Consider the following 21505-nt stretch of genomic DNA (forward strand, 5'->3'; position numbering starts at 1 on the left):
CAACCATGTTCGTAGCAGCTTTATTTGTAATAGCCAGAACTTGGAAACAACCCAGATGTCCATCAACGGAGGAATGGATACAGAAATTGTGGTATTTTTACACAATGGAATACTACTCAGCAATCAAAAAGGAGGAAATCATGAAATTTGCAGGCAAGTTGTGGGATCTAGAAAAGATCCTTCTGAGTGAAGTATCCCAGAAGGAGAAAGACAAACTTGGTATATACTCGCTTATATAGACCTACAAGACATGATAAACATAATGAAATCTACACACCTAAAGAAGATAATCAAGAAAGTGGACACAGGCGAAGGTGATTAATCCTCATTTAGAAAGACAAATGGGATGTGCATTGAACTTATGACAGGAGTCTACCACAAAAGGCATCTGAAAGACTCTACCTAGCAGTGTTTCAAAGCAGACACTAAGACTCATAACCAAACCCTTGGCAGAGTGCAGGGAATCATAGGAAAGAAGGGAAGTTAGTATGATATGGAAAGGATAGGAGCTCTACAAGGACCAAATATATCTGGGCACAGGGTCTTTTCTGAGACTGACACTCAACCAAGGACCATCTATGGATATAACCTAGAACTTCTGCTCGGATGTGGCCCATGGTAGCTCAGTAACCAAGTAGTTTTCCAAAGTAAGGGGAACACGGACTATTTCTAACAGGATCTCAAGGGCAGGCTGTTTGACCCCTCCCCCAGGGGAGGAGCAGTCTGTTAGGCCACAGAGGAGGACTTTGCAGCCAGCCCTGAAGATACCTGATAAAACAGGGTCAGATGAAAGGGGAGGAGGTCCTCCCCTATCAGTGGACTTGGAAAAGGGCAGGGAGGAGACCAGGGAGGGAGTGTGGGGTTGGGGAGGGAATGAGGGAGCGGGATACAGCTGGGACACAGAGTTAACAAAATGTAACTAAAAAGAAAAATAAATAAATAAAAAAAGAATACAGCCACTGTCAAAATAAATATATATATAAAGTGTAATTAATAAAAAAAAATAAAAGATTTAAAAAAAAAAAGAATCTTGGGTAGGAAAAAAAAAAAAGCTACTACTGTTTCTCCTACAATAAATTGAAACTATATAACTGGAGTCAGTTTGGGGGCCTTATATGTAATATCAGAGAGCTAACTGTTCTACATAGCTTATTCATAAAAACAATTTACACTAAATTCTTTCTAAACAGAAAAAAAAAAGATGTATTCATATATAAAATTCTCAGAATGAAAGGTGAGAAAAGAAGAAAAAGTCCTTAATAATGTAAAAGACCACAAATTTACAGTGAAAATTATGACAGAAAAGTCCAACAAAGAAATAAAAACTATTTATTTAAAAAAGACTACATTTTAAGAAAAGAAAATGAAGTGCCTATGTCATAACTGAACAATGGAATTGATAATAGTCTGGGAATAATTACCACATCATAGAGAGAAGAATAAATGAAAAATGTTGCTTCTGTCTACCCCCAGTTGCTGATAAAAACAATTTTACTAGTACATTCTGGGTAAATGGCATGGTTTTAATCAGCTAGCCATTCATTTATATGTTTTTTTTTCCATTGAAATGTTAGAACAAACCGTATCACTCTGAAAAAAAAGATAGATTAATATATGTTCAAAATTAGTTTATGAATAGGATAAATGTGAATGATAAATATTATTTTATCTATATAATTTTAATGATTATAAATAACATTAAAAAGAAAATTTAATCTAGTTTAATCTAGAAAGTTTAAAAAGTTTTGCAAAAAAAACAGAATAAATTCCTTTTCAACTCATTTATTAATAAATAGTGTTTTCTCATCATTTGCCATAAACATTTTTTTATTTTGTATTTTCTTCTTACTGTGAAATCCTGGTGAGGTTTCTGTTGGCTATATACTTTTATACCCATGAAGCCAAAAAAAGGGGGGAAAAATATATAGTAAGCTGAATTTAAAATATTCCCCAATTCTTTAATAAAGTCACATTATTTTCAATGTCATTCATATACTGTTTATTATCTGCCACTTGATAAAGAAAAAAAAAACTTACCTTCCTGCAATAAAAGTAGCAGGGAGAGAAAGGAAATACATAATAATTACTGAAGAAATAAAAACATGAACCTTAATCCGGAAGTAAAAAGGCCATCATTTCTATTCACTGTGCTAAAGTTCTTGTCATGTACATGGATAAAGAAAGGCAATCATTACAAAAGCATGGGTGGACTCAGCATTTACCTTATGTATATACACCCACATGTATACAAAGAGAGATTTGAATACTACAGAACAATACCTATACATCTGCTTTATTTATTTTATTACGTACATAAATTTCCAGACAATGGTCACAAGATTTATCTTTTTCACTTAATGTACATTTATGTTTTATTGCATTAATGGACACGAGCAGTTTTTTGCATAAAAGCATTTTCTTCATTTGAGAACTATTGATATATATATATATATAATTTTTTCATATAGTAATATACTACTAAATTTCTTTCCTGAATATAAGAATTATAGATGTTTCATATTATATAGAATGTATTTAATTACACACGTTGACAATTAAAAATTACTGTTTGATAAAAATTAATCTAGAGAGATGACTCAGTGTTTAAAGCTATGGGTTGATGTTTGCAGCAGCTTTATTTGCATTAGCCAGAAGTGGAAACAGCCCAGATGTCCCTCAGTTGAGGAACAGATACAGAAATTGTGGTACATCTACACAATGGAATATTACTCAGCAATAAAAAAAACAAGGAAATCATGAAATTTGCAGATAAATGGTGGGAACTGGAAAAGATCATCCTGAATGAGGTAAGCAGAAAGACACACACAGTATATAGTCACTCATAAGTGGATATTAGACATATAATAAATATAGGATAAACATACTAAAATGTGTACACCTAAGGAAGCTAATCAGGAAGAAGGATTCTGGTTAAGATGCTCAATCTCTATTCAGAAATGCAAAGAGGATGGACATCGGAGGAGGGAGAAAACGGGGAACAGAACAGGAGTCTACCACAGAGGACCTCTGAAATGCTCTAACCTGCAGAGTTTCGAGGAAAATGCTGAGACTCACAGCCAAACTTTGGGCAGAGTGCAGGGAATCTTATGAAAGAAGTGGGAGATAGTAAGACCTGGAGAGGACAGGAGCTCTACAAGGAGAGCAACAGATCCAAAAAGTCTGGGCACATGGATCTTTTCTTAAACCGATGCTCTAGCCAAAGACCACTCATGAAGATGGCCTGGAATTCCTGCACAGAGATAGTCTATAGCAGTTCAGTATCCAAGTGGGCTCCAAAGTAATGGGGACAGGGACTGTCTCTGACAGGAACTGATTGGCCTGCTCTTTGGTCACCTCCACCTGAGGGAGAAGCAGCATTACCAGGCCACAGAAGAAGACAATGCAGCCACTCCTGATGAGACCTGAGAGACTAGGATCAGAGGGAAGGGGAGGAGGATCTCCCTTATCAGTGGACTGGGAGAGGGACAAGAGTGGGGAAGAGTGAGGGTGAAATTGGGAAGGGAGAAGGGAGGGAGGTACAGGGGGGATACAAAGTGAATAAACTGTGATTAATTAAAATTAAAGTAAAAAATAGAGGTATGGGTTGCTCTTCCAGAGGACCTGATTTTCATTTCTAACTAGCACCCACCCAGCGTCTCATACCGTCTATAACTCCAGTCCCTGAGGATCCAGTTTCTTCCTCTGGTCTCTGCAAATGTGCATGATGCAAAGACACACATACAGATAAAACACCCCAAGTACATAAAATAAGATGAAAGAAAAATAAACAATAAATGAAAAATTAAAACGCAGTACACATTTCATTAGTAACACATTTATGGACACTTAAGTCACTTAATCTATGAAACAGCAATTAATTTCATTCAAAGACTTCCAGTTCAGTGCGTAGAAGACATGACTGATTAAAAGAAATTTCTAAAATATATCCCGAAACTTTACAAGAATTAGTGCAAATGAAATTACAATGATAATAAAAGTTCCTGCACATGGTATTGATTTACGTGAACTTCATTACAGCAACAACATCCTTCAACATCCTTCCCTGAGACAAAGGCACTCAACTTGGCTGGAGTCATGTTAAAACATTCATCCAACCAGGATGGTGCAGATTCCAAATAAAGTTAATCTCCACTCAAAACCTAGAAAAAAATCATTCTGAGTGAAGTATCCCAGAAGGAGAAAGACAAACATGGTATATACTCGCTTATATAGACCTACAAGATATGATAAACATAATGAAATCTACACACCTAAAGAAGATAATCAAGAAAATGGACATGGGTGAAGATGATCAATCCTCATTTAGAAAGACAAATGGGATGTGCATTGAATGTATGAAAGGCAAAAGGCATCTGAAAAACTCTACCTAGCAGTGTTTCAAAGCAGACACTAAGACTCATAACCAAACCCTTGGCAGAGTGCAGGGAATCATAGGAAAGAAGGGGAGTTAGTATGATATGGAAAGGATAGGAGCTCTACAAGGACCAAATATATCCGGGCACAGGGTATTTTCTGAGACTGACATTCAACCAAGGACCATCTATGGATATAACCTAGAGCGTCTACTCGGATGTGGCCCATGGTAGCTCAGTAACCAAGTAGTTTTCCAAAGTAAGGGGAACAAAGACTATTTCTAATAGGATATCAAGGGCAGGCTCTTTGACCTGCCCCCCCCCCCCCGGGGAGGAGCAGTCCTGTTAGGCCACAGAGGAGGACTTTGCAGCCAGCCCTGGAGATACCTGATAAAACAGGGTCAAATGAAAGGGGAGGAGGTCCTCCCCTATCAGTGGACTTGGAAAGGGGCAGAGAGGAGACCAGGGAGGGAGTGTGGGGTTGGGGAGGGAATGAGGGAGCAGGATACAGCTGGGACACAGAGTTAACAAAATGTAACTAAAAAGAAAAATAAAATTAAAAAAAAAAAAAACCTGTTAGATAGATAGTGTTGGGAATGCACAGAAAACTTTAAAGGAAGAGAAGGTAATTAAATTCCTACAGCAGAGAACTGACAAAAGTAAATGGTGAGTCAAGCTCATGATCTCCAAAGGAACCACAATTGTTTATGTAGTTAGGCACACTGATAGAGACACTGTCAAAATAACAAACTTTGGTGTAGTCAGGAATGGTGACACTCACCTCTAATATGGCTCCCAGAGCTAGGGTTACAGGATCTGCCTTGTCTTTCTGGACTCACTATGGTAAAGGGAGAGAACCAGCTACTGTCAGTTGTCCTCTGACATCCATACATGTACCATGACCCTGTGGAGGAACACACTCATGTGAGCACACATACCCACTAAAAATATAACTAGCCAGCTAACTCACTCACTAACATACAAACAAACAAATAAGTAAGTAAATATGCATTATCTTCCCAGAAATTTAAAATCTATTTTCAAATTTCTGTATCAAATGAAAAGGCAAGTCTACACATTTGTTCATAACCTTATGCTCAGTAAGTGTGTCAAAATTCATAAAACTGTGAGCCGTAATTTGAATTTTCCATAATTTCAGATTCATTTGGAGTAATTATAATTTGGAACATTATATTGCTGTGTTAATTTTCACCTTAAAATTTCATGTTTAACTCATTTAAATGGAAGGATATATCCATTTAATATGCTAATTTTTTAAGCCATGGTGCTTCATGGTTGAAATTTTGTTCAGATACTATAAATGACAGGATAACATGTCACCAATCATAAATATCTTTCACATTTGCTTCAATGTAGCTTACTTATGAAAAGTCAATGATATCACCACAGCCCATACCCAGATACTTTCCACAATTGTTATTCACCTTACTGTTTGAGACAGTATTTATCCTTATCTAGAGATCAGGTATCTGTCTGGTAAGCAAACCACGGCGATCCTACTGTCTCCATCCCCACAGCACTGTGATTACAGGTACTCACCATGTCTTAGGCCTTACAGCTTGCTCAGCCAGAACTTTACCAGCAGAGCCATCTCTTTAATCTCAAATCAATACTTTCAAGGAATTCCTGAAATTAATAGCAATTCAATCATTTGACCCCTATGAAACCCAGTGTTCATGATTTTAATGAAGTTCGCTTTCTTTAAACACATCTGTTCCTTAATGTGCTTCATGTACTATACAATGCTACTTTAAAAAATTATTATCTATTTCAATTTATTCACTTTGTATCCTGCCTGTAGCCCCTCCATCATCTGCTCCCGGTCCCACCTTTCCTCCCCACCTCTCCCATGCCCTTCCATTAGTCCGTTGATCTCTCCTACTATCTGACCTTGGCCTATCAGGTCTCATCAGGACTGTCTGGATCCTCTTTCTCTGTGGCCTAGTAAGGCCTCCCATGGGGAGGTAGCCTTAGAGCAGGCAGTAGAGTTCATAACAGAGACTGCCCCTGCTCTCCTTATAGGGAACCTCCAAGGAGTCTGAGCTGCCTGTATGGCCTATGTCTGAGCAGGGGTCTAGGTGCTCCCATGCATGGTCCTTGGTTGATGCATCAGTCTCTGCAAGGCCCTCTGGGTCCAGCTTTTTTGGCTCTGTTAGTATCCTGTGGAGTATCTGTCCCTTCCAGGTCTTTCTCTCTCCCCCTTTTCCCATAGGATTCCCTGTACTCTGCCCAGAGTTTGGCTATGAGTCTCAGCATCTGCTTCAATACCCTGCTGGGTAGAGTCTTTCAGAGGCCCTCTATGGTATACTCCAGTCCTGTTCCTTGTCTTCTCTTACTTCTGATGTCTATCTGTCTGCCCTTCTGAATGAGGATTAAGTCTCTTCCCTAGGGTCCTCCTTCTTATTTAGCTTCTTTAGAACTACAGATTTTAGTATGTTTATCCTATATTATATGGCTAATATCCACTTATAAGTGAGTGTATACCATAAGTGTCTTTCTGCCTCTGGGTTACCTCACGCAGGATGATCTTTTCTAGTTCTATCCATTTGCCTAAAAATGTCATGATTTCCTTGTTTTTAATTGTTGAGTAGTATTCCATTGTGTAAATATACCACAAATTCTGTATCCATTGGTTGAGGGACATCTTGAGTTTGGGTAGCAACTGCATTGCTTTCTATTAATTTTTAAAGTTCCTTCTTCTCATTTATAATATGAGCACAAACCATCAGTAACTATACCTAATGTTGTGATAATGAGCAAGAAAATCTCTTTAACATATTTTATTACTTTGTACAATTTCTTGATATAACAGTGTTTTTCATCATGTTAAAAGGCTATTTTCTTAGTAACTGTATATCAACACTGCTAATAAAAGATGCAAGTTAAGGGCTAGTGAAACACCTCAGTTGGTAAAGTCTTGCTTTGCAAGCATGAGGACTAGAGTTTAAATCCAAGAATCCACCTTTAAAAACTGAGCATGGTCGAAAACACTTTAATAATAGCATTGTGGAGGAAGAGGCCAGGGCATCTCTGCAACTTGCTGGCCAGCCAGCTTAGTCTATTTAGAGACATACTGGACAATGAGAGACTGTGTGTTTCAAACAAGCATGGTGGATGGTGCCCAAGAAATGATACCCAAGGTAATCCCTTGACCTCATATGCACACATATGTACATATTCTCCTCCCCTCTGTGAACCTGTTTCACTGAGCCATATTTACAGGACTCTGTTGTTATTGTCACAAAGCATCAAATTAAAAATAGTCATCTCTAAGCTCCAGACTTCTTTCAATAAATTTACAGCTTCTGCAGTTTCCATGGTTATAATATGGTGAGAGGCAACATTTCAGTGATACTGTCTCCACCATCCCACACACAGGCAACAGCCTTACTCCATATTCCATGGGCTACTACATCTTCCATGCTCTACATGTACTGCTTACTTAATTCACAATAAAAAAGCAGTGTTATTAGTTTTCCTATTAAATATGTGGTTATAGAACCGCTTTAAAATTAAAAAAAAAATGTTGAGAAGACATTTCTTAAATACTGCGATTTTGACTTTATGAGTCAATCTTGAGGCACACCAGATTTGACAGGAGGTTTTTGTTTATGATGTCTTTTTAAATGATGGTCTTTGCAGACGTGTACAAATTATCAACACATTAAGCACTGTGCCTTAAAATTTATCTCAACAGAAAAGTCTTCATGTGCCTTTTTTAAAGAAAAAAAAAAAAAAAACAGTCTTCCTTCCTTCATAACTTAGAAAAAGCATTTATTTATTTATATTATGCTGATGGAAGTTTTCTCTGCATATGTCTGGCCACTACATATCTGGCTGGTTCTTGGTGCCCAGAGGGGCTAGGAGCTGGAATTGGACACATTGGGACAAAAGTAACAGGCAGTTATTTGTGTGGGTGTTGGGAATCAAACCCAGGTGCCCTGAAACAGCAGCCAGTGCTCTGAATTACTCAGCTCTCTCTCCAGCCCCTTCATTATCTCTTTTTGGAAGAGTGATGTTGTAGTGGCTTGAATAGCTGTGGCCCCCTAGACTCATGTGTTTGAATGCTTGGCCCATAGGGAATGGCACTATTTAGTCTGGCCTTGTTGGAGTAAGTATGGGCTTATTGGAGGGTACTTGTCACTGTGGGTGGGATCTGAGGTCTTCTGTCCTCAAGCTATTCCCAGTGTGGTACACAGTCTCCTTTTGCTGCCTACAGAACAAGATGTAGAATTCTCAGCTCCTTCTCTCGCACCGTGTATGCCTGCGAGGTGTCATGTTTCTCGCCATGCCAATGGACTAAACCTCTGAACCTGTAGTCCAGCTCCAAATTAAATGTTTTCGTTTATGAGCTCCCTTTTTTTGAGGAAAAATGGAGAGAAATGCGGGTGGGAGAGAGAGAGACAGAGGGTGGGACTGGGAGGGGAGGAGGTATGGGACTACAACAAAGAGGTAAAGTGAATAAAAATGGGGAAAAATGTATTCTTTTATAAGAGTGCTGTGGTCATGTTTTCTACTCACAGTTATGAAACCCTAACTAAGGCAGATGTTTTCTTTCATTTGTTTTTTATTTTATTTTTAATTAAATTATAGATATACTACTCTGTAAACCTCCTCCCTTCAATCCCTCCATGTTCTTCTACTCCCTTTTAATTTCGTGGCCTATTTTTTAAATGTATTATTTTTATGTATAGAAGAAATTTATAAATTGAAACCCTCTTCTAACCTGCATAGGCACATACATGCATGTGGTAGACACCTGTGAGCTCAGACACACAAACACTTGTAACAACAACTAAAAAGCCACTTCACTATCCTTGAGTAGACTTTTAAAGTAAAATTCATATTTGGATAAAATACTTTATATTTTTGGAAAATAGACTCAATAAGAATATTGGAGGCCTGAAATCTGTTGAAGGGAAATGGAGAAGGAGTGGATCTTGGGGAAGAGGGGAGTTGGGGGGGTGGGAGAAGTGAGGAGAGGATAAACTGCTCAAGATGTATTCTATGTGAGAAGAATCTATTTTCAATTACAAAAAGAATTGGATATGTATCTGTATGTAATGCTTATATGACTTCATGTAATTTATTTATTGTTAAAATCAGTCGGTCATTTGATACAGTTTGTCAAGAGTTGACTATAAATATTCATTTGTTCTTCTCTCTCTAAAGGCCATTTAAAAGAACAATAATAAAACCCCAGTTTCTTTTCTCATATCCTGTCCTTAATACAAACACTTTATATTTTTCTAGTCCAGTGTACATTAACACATCAATAGGATAGCTTAGTTTATTTTCCATCTTAATATGATTAATGGTACTCTGTTTATGTACTTTTCTATCGCTGTTTCTAACTCTTCTGCTTGCCAATTGTGCTCTGTTTGAAGTCAACATATCCTCCATCTGCCCTAATGTTTAGTATTCATGGCCCAGCTGCACTAATTCTATTAATTGCATAGTTTTTAGCGAAGTTCATTACTTGGAATTATTCTCTGTTTTAAAGAAGCATGAATTACCTGTGGAAAAAAAAATGTTTTAGCTTCAACACTCCTACAGTTAATTTTAAAAATAAAACATTTGTACTTTTTGTCCTCTTTGATTTATATCCCTTAAACGAATCCAACAAAGCATTTTATCCAATTAGTATACCACAAATTGGATTATTTCTTTAAAAGACTCACCTCCCTTATAAATAGTACATTAACAACCATTTTGAAGTGGAATGTATGGATTTTGGCAAAAGCATAGAGCAGAATGTTCAGATAAGTACTTCAGCTCACAACCTGCCTTTTATTCTAATAGCATTGGACATGTGAGCAAATCTCTTGGCTTTCAATTTCCTATTATAAATATTTTTATATTATACTTAGGATTTTATTTTATATTTATAATATTTAGTGTACAGTATTCCTAATATGCATACATTATATTTATATGGTCGCATACCTATATATCCCATCTGTTGAGAACACAGAACATCAGAAAAATTTTTCCTAATGGAAAAGCATTGAGTGAAGGCCTGGGCCATGAAGTTTCAGAGTCAAAAAAGGACTCTCCTGGGAGCTGAGTTAAAGGCTTTTCATGTTACATTCTAAAGAATAATTTAACAAAGAACTTAAGGAATGCTGAACTGAAAGGCAGTGAACTAAGCTGTTCGACAGAGGAAATTCAAGTCAGTGTAATGACTAGGCTATGTCATGTTTACTGTTCACTGCTCTTGGTCAGCTCTGCACTTAAGTGAAGTAACATGACTTGAAAACATGTCCAGTTGTTTTGCAGGGACAGGAACATGAGCAAGCTTTAAAATGCTGACAAGGAAGGTACAAAGAAAGCATTATAATCATTAAATAGATGAGTCAGATTACAAAAGAATATCACATACTTTCCTGGGGTATCTGGCAAGGTTCTCCAAGAGAAAAGAGCCATGGAATATGAAGGCTCCAAGTTCTCAACTGCCTATGGCAGTGTTTTTCCAGGTTTAGCTATCAATACTACACAGAAATTAAGAGTTACAGAGTCTTAGAGGCTTCTACTAAGATCCTACAAGACCACTGGGAGCCAGCACTGCAGTGACTGGGTGAGAGTCTCTGCCAGATAGCCTTGAAAGCCTTAGAAAAACTACATTAGTGTAGCCTAAGCTCTAATGAAGACCGGCTTATTTTGAACAATGCTAGAGCTCTGGAGCAGCCACTGAAAGAAGCTTCAAGAATGGAGTAGAACAAGCCCAGGAAAGAGAGTAAGTTATTGATGGCAGAACTGGAGAGGAGGAGCTCCCAACCCTGATAGAGCCAGGAATATACAACACAACCCCCCAGTGCTAGACAAGGTGCTTCAAAGTTTGTTTCTGCTTTCTGTTTGATCCCACTTTACCCTGGCCTTTAATTATTACTCTCCCATTTCTTCCTTTTGTGACAAAAATGTATGTAGTTCTTGAAAATATATTTTGCTTTGAAGTGTCATCATCATCATCATCATCATTAATTAATAGGGATTCACAATTAAAACATTTCCTTGAGTTTCAGAAAAGACTTTCAACTTTTGAAATTATTGGGACATTGTGACGTCAGATACTCCTAGAGAAGAACTAAGTGCGTTTTCATTAGGATATGGACAAAAGACATCAGAAGTCTAGACTGTACATTATGACTTAAAGTATAGGTGTTCTAAAATTTACAAAGAATGGACTTGTGACAGTTAATTTTTACCCTCACCTTGAGTAGATTTTGAGTCACTTAAGATACATGCCTCTGGGGATGTCTGTGAGAAAATTGCCAGAGAGATTTAGCTAAGGAGAAAACACCCCCCTGGGAATCTTAGTAGCTCCATCCCAGGGGCTGAGGTCCTAAACTGAATAAAAAGGAAAGAAAGGAGAGAGCAAGGTGAACACCAGCATATTCTCCTCTCCTTCTGCATAATGACAGTAAACGCAATGTGACCAATTACCTTACCCTGGCACCCCTATGCCTTCCTGCCCATGATGACCATAGTTCTTCAAACTGTCAAGATAGACCTCTTTTTTTCCTCAACTTGCATTCATTAAACATATTTACAGGGAAATAAATAAAGCAACTATAAAAGTTCTCAAACATTTTCTTAAAATTATGATCAGTACACAAACAAATCAATAGATTCAACAATGTAAGAGAGCTAAGTCTGAACTAATTTTAATAATTCCGAAGACAGGAGAGATATAGAAACCAGATGCAAAACTGGACAAGGGATTAGTTATTCCCTTCTGAAGCATACAATAGAGGTTCTTAACAATGCACAACTTCTGTGAACAGCAAAGGGTGTTAGGATTGTTTGTCACATGAAACTGCCTGCTCACGGTTTCTTCTAAAAATTAAAATGCTGCTTAATAACTACCTGCCCATGCTGCTAACAATTAGCATTTTGCCCGCAAAGAATTCACAGCCCAGTTTCTGGGGCTTGATGTTAATTGTCCATATGAGAAATATAAGATGCCAGAATTTGCATGTTCCCTGTCTGCACTCTTTCCTTTTAAAAATAGAACAGTCACCAACATTTGTGCCAATGAAATTACTCAGAATGTGCTTAGATGGTTTCCTTCTTAGACAAAGAAGAATCTGATGGGGGGGGGGGAGATATGACTCTTTCACCATTCTGTTTTGATATTGTAACCTGAAGCTGTTACTCAGCTTTTCTTTGGATTATTTAAGACACTTGAAAAGAGCACCAAGTTAATACTAGAGAAATTAACTCATACCCAAGGTGGCCTTGAAACCCCCTCCTTCTGTAATGTCTGTTCTATGAGGAAACCTTTGAAAACCATTCTAGACCCAGTTTTTGTTAGTCGGCATCCTAACTGATAAGTAATTTGGAAATAGGAAGTGGGTTGATGTAATTAAGAGATCCTAAAATAAGGAACTGGCAGAGTAGGGGATATAAAATTGAGAAACTTAACTAATCCAGGCTGCAAAAGTGGAGAGGCTTAATGAAGCAGTGACATTTTGATTAGTTTCCTGACACATCTCGGGATACTAAATAGCCCTTGAATTTGTGGCATTATAGAAAATAGCAGGAAAAAAAAAAAAAGACAGACACAGTAGCTCACGCCTGTAATCTCAGCACTTAGGGAGGCAGAGGCAGGCAGATTTCTGTGTATTCAAGGCCCGCCTGAACTACAGAGTAAGCCCAGGACAGCCAAGGCTACACAGAGACACCTGTCTCAAAAAAAAAAAAAAAAAAAAAAAAACCAAAACAAACAAAAAACCCAAACAAGACAAAAACCAGAAAACAATAGATAAGCTGAGAATATTGGTGTTTTCTGTCTTTTTCTTGCTGCTGTCTGTTGGGGTACTACTGAAGAGCAAACCAACCATTGTCTGATGTCACCTGGTCTAGCCGTTTTAAGGACAGTACTTCCTACTGCTTACCTTACCTTCTGTCCATTTAGTAGTCTGAGCCTACTTACCGGACCATAAACTAGCTGGGCCATTCTCAATTTTTGTTATGGTAATGTCCATATTTTGGGGACTTAAAAGTGATTAAAAAAGAAAAAAAGAGTATTATCCCAGGTCTTCATACTAGGAAAAATGAAGTTTCCACTTGACCACTTTCTAGGGATTCCTCAAAATGCCTCCATTTGGTTGAAGTGAAACGACACCAGGTTTTGGTTGGTTGTTGTCATTTTTCATTTTCCAAATGAGTTTTCTTGGGATTCAACTACTACTTGAACAGTAAGGTATGTCAGAACAAATAAGTGAGAACATGATTTTAATGAAATTATAACAATAGAAACTTCTAACTTATTCTTCTCAATTGTCACACCTCCAAGCTCTTTTTACAGTTGACTACAGGATCAAAGGTCAAAATCTATTGAAAGAGACTTTCCCATTGCATGTCTAGGCCACTGTAGAAGACGGTACTTCATATCTTTATTCGGTTAATTTGGGGGCTGCATAATTGCCTTCTGGCCAATTCAATGTAAGTAAATTTAAATTATATTCATTCATCAATTGCTCTATGCCTTCTTCTAGCCTACTTTCTTTTCATGTAGCTGAGCTCCACCCAGGATGCAGAGATGGCACACTGAACAGAAAGGTCATTGAGCCTCTATTACATGAGAGCAATATACCTACAAATCACCTACAGAGCCTAGAAATCTGCTTTTCCCTGTGCTAAAGCTCTGAGAGTTACTTATATTTTGTTGAGTCACTAACATGAAGAGTTTCTGCTTTAACAACTGACGTGTTTTGTTAATACCATACTATGCAAAGGCTTTGATTGATTCTATAAATTCTTCTCTTTAAGTAACATAATGTATTCTCTTTATATTGCTAGGTTCACTTCTTTTCCAAGAGTCTATGAATTTCAAAGTTTGAGCATGATTTTCACATCTTGCTTTCTTTCTTAGCCTTGTTAAATCTGATTTGACTCTCCTTTATTGACGCTTAGAGACAGATTCACTTTTCCCCTCACCATGTTGATTCAGTTGTCACAATGAAACTATATATTCTTTGAATTGGTGGTAATTTCACTGCTACTAACCTTTAAAAAAGGATGAAAGGAATTTCCCTCACTATGAAATCAGCAAGTTAGTTACAAGCATCAGTTTAACTTTTCTTAAATGCCCATTGGCCTATTTTGTTTCCTGGTATCTGTTTAAATAATTTGCATACCCCTGCTCCAACTGCCTGCTCCCAGGCTAGCCCCTCCCCTTTTTCTCTGATCCATTCTCTGCTACTTTTCTGAGTCACTTTTTTTTTAATTTTATTTTTTTCTTGTCAGTTACATTTTATTAACTCTGTATCCCAGCCGTGTCCCGATCCCTCATTCCCTCCCAGTCCCTCCCTCCTCCCTCCCTCCCTCATCTCCACCATGCCCCTTGCCAAGTCCACTGATAGGGGGAACCTACTCCCCATTCATCTGATCCTGTTTTATCAGGTATCTTCAGGACTGGCTGCAAAGCTCTCCTCTGTGGCCTAACAGGACTGCTCCTCCCTTGGGGGGTGGGGAGGCCAAAGAGCCAGCCATTGAGTTCCTGTTAGAAATAGTCCTTGTTCCCCTCACTATGGGAAACCAATTGGTTACTGAGTTACCACAGGCTACATCTGAGCAGAGGTTCTAGGTTACATTCATACATGGTCCTTGGTTGCATGTCAGTCTCAGAAAAGACCCTGTGCCCAGATATGTTTGGTCCTTGTGGAGCTCTTATCCTTTCCTCATTAGACTAACTCCCCTTCTTTCTTATGATTCCCTGTACTCTGTCAAAGTCATGAGTCATGAGTCTTTGCTTTGAAAACACTGCTAGTTAGAGTCTTTCAAATGCGCTCAGTAGACTCCTGTCAATGTTTAATGTGCATCCCATCTGTCTTTCAAAATGAGGATTGATAATCTTACCTCATGTCCGCTCTCTTGATTATCTTTTTAGGTGTATAGATTTCATTATGTTTATCATATCTTATAGGTCTATATAAGTGAGTATATAGCGTGTTTGTCTTTCTCCTTCTGAGATATTTCACTCAGGATGATCTTTTCTAGGTCCCACCATTTGCCTGCAAATTTCATGATTTCCTCCTTTTTGATTGCTGAGTAGTATTCCATTGTGTAAAAATACCACAATTTCTGTACCCATTCCTCCTTGATGGACATCTGGGTTGTTTCCAGGTTCTGGCTATTACAAATAAAGCTGCTATAAACATGGTTGAGCAAATATCTCTTTTGTGTACTTGAGCAAACTTTGGGTATATACCAGCAGTGGTATAGCTGGGTCTTGAGGAAGCACTATTCCTAATTGTCTTAGAAAGCGCCAGATAGATTTCCAGAGTGGTTGAACCAGTTTACATTCCCACCAGCAGTGGAGGAGGGTTCCCCTTTCTCCACAACCTCTCCAGCATGTGTTGTCCCTTGAGTTTTTCATCTTGGCCATTCTGATGGGTGTAAGGTGATATCTCAGGGTCGTTTTGATTTGCATTTCCCTGATGGCTAATGAGGATGAGCATTTCTTTAAGTGTTTCTCTGCCATTCGATATTCCTCTACAGAGAATTCTCTGTTTAGCTCTGTTCCCCATTTTTTAATTGGATTACTTTGTTTGTTGCTTTTCAGCTTCTTTAGTTCTTTGTATATACTTGATATTAGTCCTCTGTCAGATAAAGGGTTAGTGAAGATTCTTTCTCAATCTGTAGGCAGGCGTTTTGTTTTGATGACAGTGTCCTTTGCTTTACAGAAGCTTTTCAGTTTCATGAGGTCCCATTTATTGATTGTTGCTCTTAGAGCCTGTGCTGTTGGTGTTCTGTTCAGGAAGTTGTCTCCTGTGCCAATGAGTTCTAGTCTGTTTCCCACTTTTTTTTCCAACTGATTTAGAGTATCTGGTTTTATGTTGAGGTCTTTGATCCACTTGGACTTTAGTTTTGTGCAGGGTGATAAATATAGATCTATTTTCATTTTTCTGCATGTGGACATCCAGTTGGACTAGCACCATTTGTTGCAGATGCTGTCTTTTTTCCATTGAATGGTTTTGGCTTCTTTGTAAAAAATCGAGTATTCATAGGTGTGTGGGTTTATTTCTGGGTCTTCTATGTGGTTCCATTGATCCTCCTTTCTGTTTTTATGCCAATACCATGCAGTTTTTATTACTATTGCTCTGTAGTACAACTTGAGATCGGGGATGGAGATACCTCCAGATGATCTGTTGTTGTACAGGATTGTTTTGGAGATTCTGGGTTTTTTGTTTCTCCATATGAAGCTGAGAATCTTTTTTTTTTCAAGGTCTGTAAAGAATTGAGTTGGTATTTTGATGGGAATTGCATTGAATTTGTAGATTGCTTTTGGCAGGATGGCCATTTTCACAATGTTAATCCTACCAATCCATGAGCACGGGAGATCTTTCCATCTTCTGAGATCTTCTTCAATTTCTTTCTTCAGAGACTTGAAGTTTTTCTCAAACAACTCTTTCACTTGCTTGGTTAGTGTCACCCCAAGGTACTTTATGTTATTGGTGGCTATTGTGAAGGGTGTTGTTTCCCTAATTTCTTTCTCTTCCATTTTGTCTTTGGTATATAGGAGGGCTTCTGATTTTTTTGAGTTGATTTTGTATCCTGCCACTTTGCTGAAGGTGTTTATCAACTGGAGGAGTTCTCTGGTTGAATTCTTGGGGTCGCTCATAGATACTATCATATCATCTGCGAAAAGTGACACTTTGACCTCTTCCTTTCCGATTTGTATCCCCTTGATCTCCTTTAGTTGTCTTATTGCTCTGGCTAGGACTTCAAGTACTATGTTGAAGAGGTAGGGAGAGAGTGGGCAGCCTTGTCTTGTCCCTGATTTCAGTGGGATTGATTTAAGTTTCTCTGAGTCACTTTTAAATTTTTATTGAAATGTTCTATTTGCTAAACTTCTAGTTCATTTGAGACTATTGATAATCTTCATAATAAAACATTGATTAGAATGTAATCATTTAAAATACATTTACCTCATAAACAATCTTAATTACTACTTGAAATACACTCTTATTTTTGCCACAATTCAATTTCCATCTTCGTGTTTCCCCTATGAGCTGGAGGGACTCACCAATCTTTCTAACATAAGTTTTTCAAGAATGTATTCCTGCACCAAAGCCTTCTCGTAGGTAGGTAAAGCTTTCTGGTGATTAGGTAAAGCCTTCTGGCAAGGAGGTAGTAAAACAGAGGCACCTATCCCCAGAGAAACCCAGGCCTTGGGTTTTATGGTAACTATATGGCTGTTCATCATCATACTCAAAGAATGAATATTCTGATGATGATGTTGCTGAAATTCATATATCATCTTCCAGTGTAATGGTACCTAATTCTTGAACCTTGAACTTAGCTTATTTAGATATGCTTCTGCTATTGAGTTTATGTGTGGAAGCAGGGTGATAGGAGATATTTTTCTGAGACTCGCAATCTAGGCTGTATAGGAGCCTGCTAAGAAGTCTAGGATTTCTTCAGACGTGTAATCCCCCTGCTTCAGCTTCCTAAGTAATGCTGCTATGCGCCATGTGACTTGGCCACATTGTTCTTTTTTTTTTCTTCTGAAATAGCTGGTGTTTGATTCCCAACTGACAAAGAAACAAAGAAAAGATGCATCGTGCCAAACATGGCAGAGCATTACAGAATACTTTTCAACTATACAAAGATTATAAGCTATATCTATTAGACATAAAAAAGAAAAGGGGAAATTTTAAATTACAGATAAACCAAAATAATAACATTGCTTTTAGTTCAACAGTTAAACTTTAAAAAAAAAATATTAAGTCCCAGCCTTAGAATGGTTATCAGATTTCTTTTGGAATACAGTGGATGAAGACCTGTAAAACTGTCCCGATAGAGCCATGCTGTTGTCTCTATTGGATTCTTATGCATGCTGGCATGAAGTTACTATAATTGCTTGAGGGCTCTATAACCCTTTTATTGAGTTTATTGAAAAGAGTGTTTGAGAAATGCCTATCCAACTCTAGTGAGCTGAGTAGGTTAAATAAAGCTTAAACAATGCTTTTTCCATCTCAAGCATCTAAGTTACTCGGCAGTTTTTGGGATCAGAGTGAGACCCCAGAGAAAAGAGTCAACAAAACTAAGCCATAAAATCAGGAAGGCATTGAATGCTTAGATTCAGGACTAGACACAGGGAAAATAGAATGCAGACCTTTAAAATAAATACTTTCTGCTACAATGCAAAACTAATCTACAAACATTTTGTTGAGACTGCAGAAGTGGGACATTGTGAAATTTTTAGCCATTGAGAAAAAAAACAAAGATTTTAAAAGTAGTATATTTAATTGTGTCTATTAAGATTATTGATCTTTTATTGTTCATCTGATACCGTTCTTTTTTGTACACATCATAAATATTTGCATGTCACTTACAGGTACATATCTGTATGCTCACTAAGTCTTGTGATGAACTGGCCTTTCACCAAACCACTTGCACCTATCCTCACCAGTAAGGATTGAGAGGTACAATCTTTAGTGATTGAGACCAAATCTGCATCCCCCTCTTCATCATAGTGTTTTCTTTTTTTAAAGAAGTATTTCCTTTTTTATTACTTATTACAATTTATTGAATTTGTATCCTGGCTGTGGCCCCCTCCCTGGTCTCCTCCCAATCCTACCCTCACTGTCTCTTGTCCCTCAATACCCCTCCCATAGTCCACTGATAGGTGGGATCCTCCTCTCCTTCTATTTAACCCTACCCTATTAGGTCTCATCAGGACTGGCTGCATTCTCTTCCTCTGTGGCCTGGCAAGGCTGCACCCTTCAGGGAGGGATGATCAGAGAGCCTGCTACTGAGTTCATGCCAGAGAAATCTCCTGCTCCTGTGACTAGGGAATTCACTTGGAGACTGAGTCTATGGGATACATCTGAGCTGGGGTTTTAGGTCTTCTCCATGCATGGTCCTTGGTTAAGGTATCAGTGTCTCCAGGGCCCCCATGGCTCAGTTTTGTTTGTTTGTTTGTTTGTTTTTGTTTGTTTGTTTTGTTTTGGCTCTGTTGGCCTCATTTTGAAGCATCTGTCCCCTCCAGGTCTTTCTATCTCCCCATTCTTTCACAAAACTCCGTGCACTCTGCCCAAAGTTTGGCTGTGAGTCTCAGCCTCTGCTTCAATACTTTGATCAGTAGAGTCTTTCAGAGCCATTCTGTCGTAGGCTCTTGTCCTGTTCCCTTGTCTTCTCCTGCTTCCGATGTCTATCGTGTTTGTCCTTCTGAATGAGGATTGAACATCTTCCCTAGGGTCTTCCTTGTTTTTTAACTTCAGGGAGGAGACCAGGGAGGGAGTTGGGGAGGGGAGGGAATGAGGGAGCGGGATACTGCTGGGACACAGAGTTAACAAATTGTAACTAAAAAGAAAAATAAAAAAATAAAAAATAAAAAAAGAAGTATAAATTTTAGTATGTTTATCCTATATTATATGTCTAATAAGCAGTTCTAAGTGAGTATATACCATGTGTGTCTTTCTGATTCTGGGTTACCTCACTCAGTATGATCATTTCTAGTTCCTACCATTTGCCTAAAAATGTCATGATTTCTTTCTTTTTAATTGTGGAACAGTATTCTAATGTTTAAATGTACCACAGTTTTGTTTTTTTTTTTTTATCCATTTCTCAACTGAGGGATATCTGGGTTGTTTCCAGCTTCTGGCTATTGCAAATAAAGCTGCTATGAACATGGTTGAGCAAATGTCCTTGTTGTGTACTTGAACATCTTTTGGATATATGCCTAGGAGTGGTATGGCTGGATCTTGAGGAAGCACTATTCCTAATTGTCTGAAAAAGCGTCAGATTGATTTCCAAAATGAAGTGGTTTACATTCCCACCATCAATGAAGTGGGTTCCTCTTTTTTTCCACATCCTCTCCAGCATGTGTTGTCCCTTGAGTTTTTCATCTTGGCCATTCTGATAGGTGTAAGGTGAAATCTCAGGGTCTTTTTGATTTGCATTTCCCTGATGACTAAGGATGTTATACATTTCTTGCAACATTTTTCTGTCATTCGATGTTCTTCTATTGAGAATTCTGTTTAGCTCTGTACCCCATTTTTTAATTGGATTACTTGATTTGTTGCTGTTTGACTTCTTAAGTTCTTTGTATATTCTGGATATTAGCCCTGTGTCAGATATAGGGTTGGTGAAGATCCTTTCCCAATCTGTAGGCTGTCATTTTGTTCTGATGACAGTGTCCTTTGTTTTACAGAAGCTTTTTTTAGTTTCATGAGGTCCCATTTATTGAAGGGAAGCAACAACCTTCACAAAAGCCACGAAGGACATAAAGTACCTTGCTGTAACTCTAACCAACCAAGTCAAAGACTTGTATAAAAAAAAAAAAAACTTTCAGTCTCTGAAGAAAGAAATAGAAGATATCAGAAAATGGAAAGATCCCCCATGCTCATGGCTTGGTAGGATTAACATAGTAAAAATAGCCATCTTACCAAAAGCAATCTAGAGATTCGATGCAATTCCCATCAAATTACCAACACCAGTCTTCTTTACAGACATTGAAAGAAAAATTCTCAACTTCATGTGGAATAACAAAAACCCCAGAATCGCTAAGACAATCTTCTACAATAAAATATCTTCTGGAGGTATCTTCATACCTCATTTCAAGTTGTACTATAGAGCAACAGTAATAAAAACTGCATGGTACTAGCATAGAAATAGAATGGTGGATCAATGGATTCAAATAGAAGACCCAGAAATAAACCCACACACTTATGGACACCTGATTTTTTACAAAAATGCCAAAACCATACAATGGAAAAATGATAGTATCTTCAACAAATGGTGCTGGTCTAACTGGATGTCTACATGTAGAAAAATGCAAATAGATCCATACTTCTTACCCTGCACAAAACTAAAATCCAAGTGGAACAAAGACCTCAATATAAAACCAGACACACTAAACCTGTTAGAAGAAACTGCAGAAGAGCCTTGAATTCATTGGCACAGAAGACAACTTCCTCAAGTGAACACCAACAGCACAGGCTCTAAGATCAACAATCAATAAATTGGACGCCTTGTGATTGTTTTAATTCTTGTAAATTTTTTTAGGAAACTGATTGTATTAGTCAGGGTTCTCTATAGTCACAGAACTTAGGAATATATATATATATATATATATATATATATATATATATATATAT

This window comes from Psammomys obesus, unplaced genomic scaffold (assembly GCF_907164565.1).
Source record: "Psammomys obesus unplaced genomic scaffold, mPsaObe1.curated_primary_1811, whole genome shotgun sequence".
Taxonomy (NCBI): domain Eukaryota; kingdom Metazoa; phylum Chordata; class Mammalia; order Rodentia; family Muridae; genus Psammomys; species Psammomys obesus.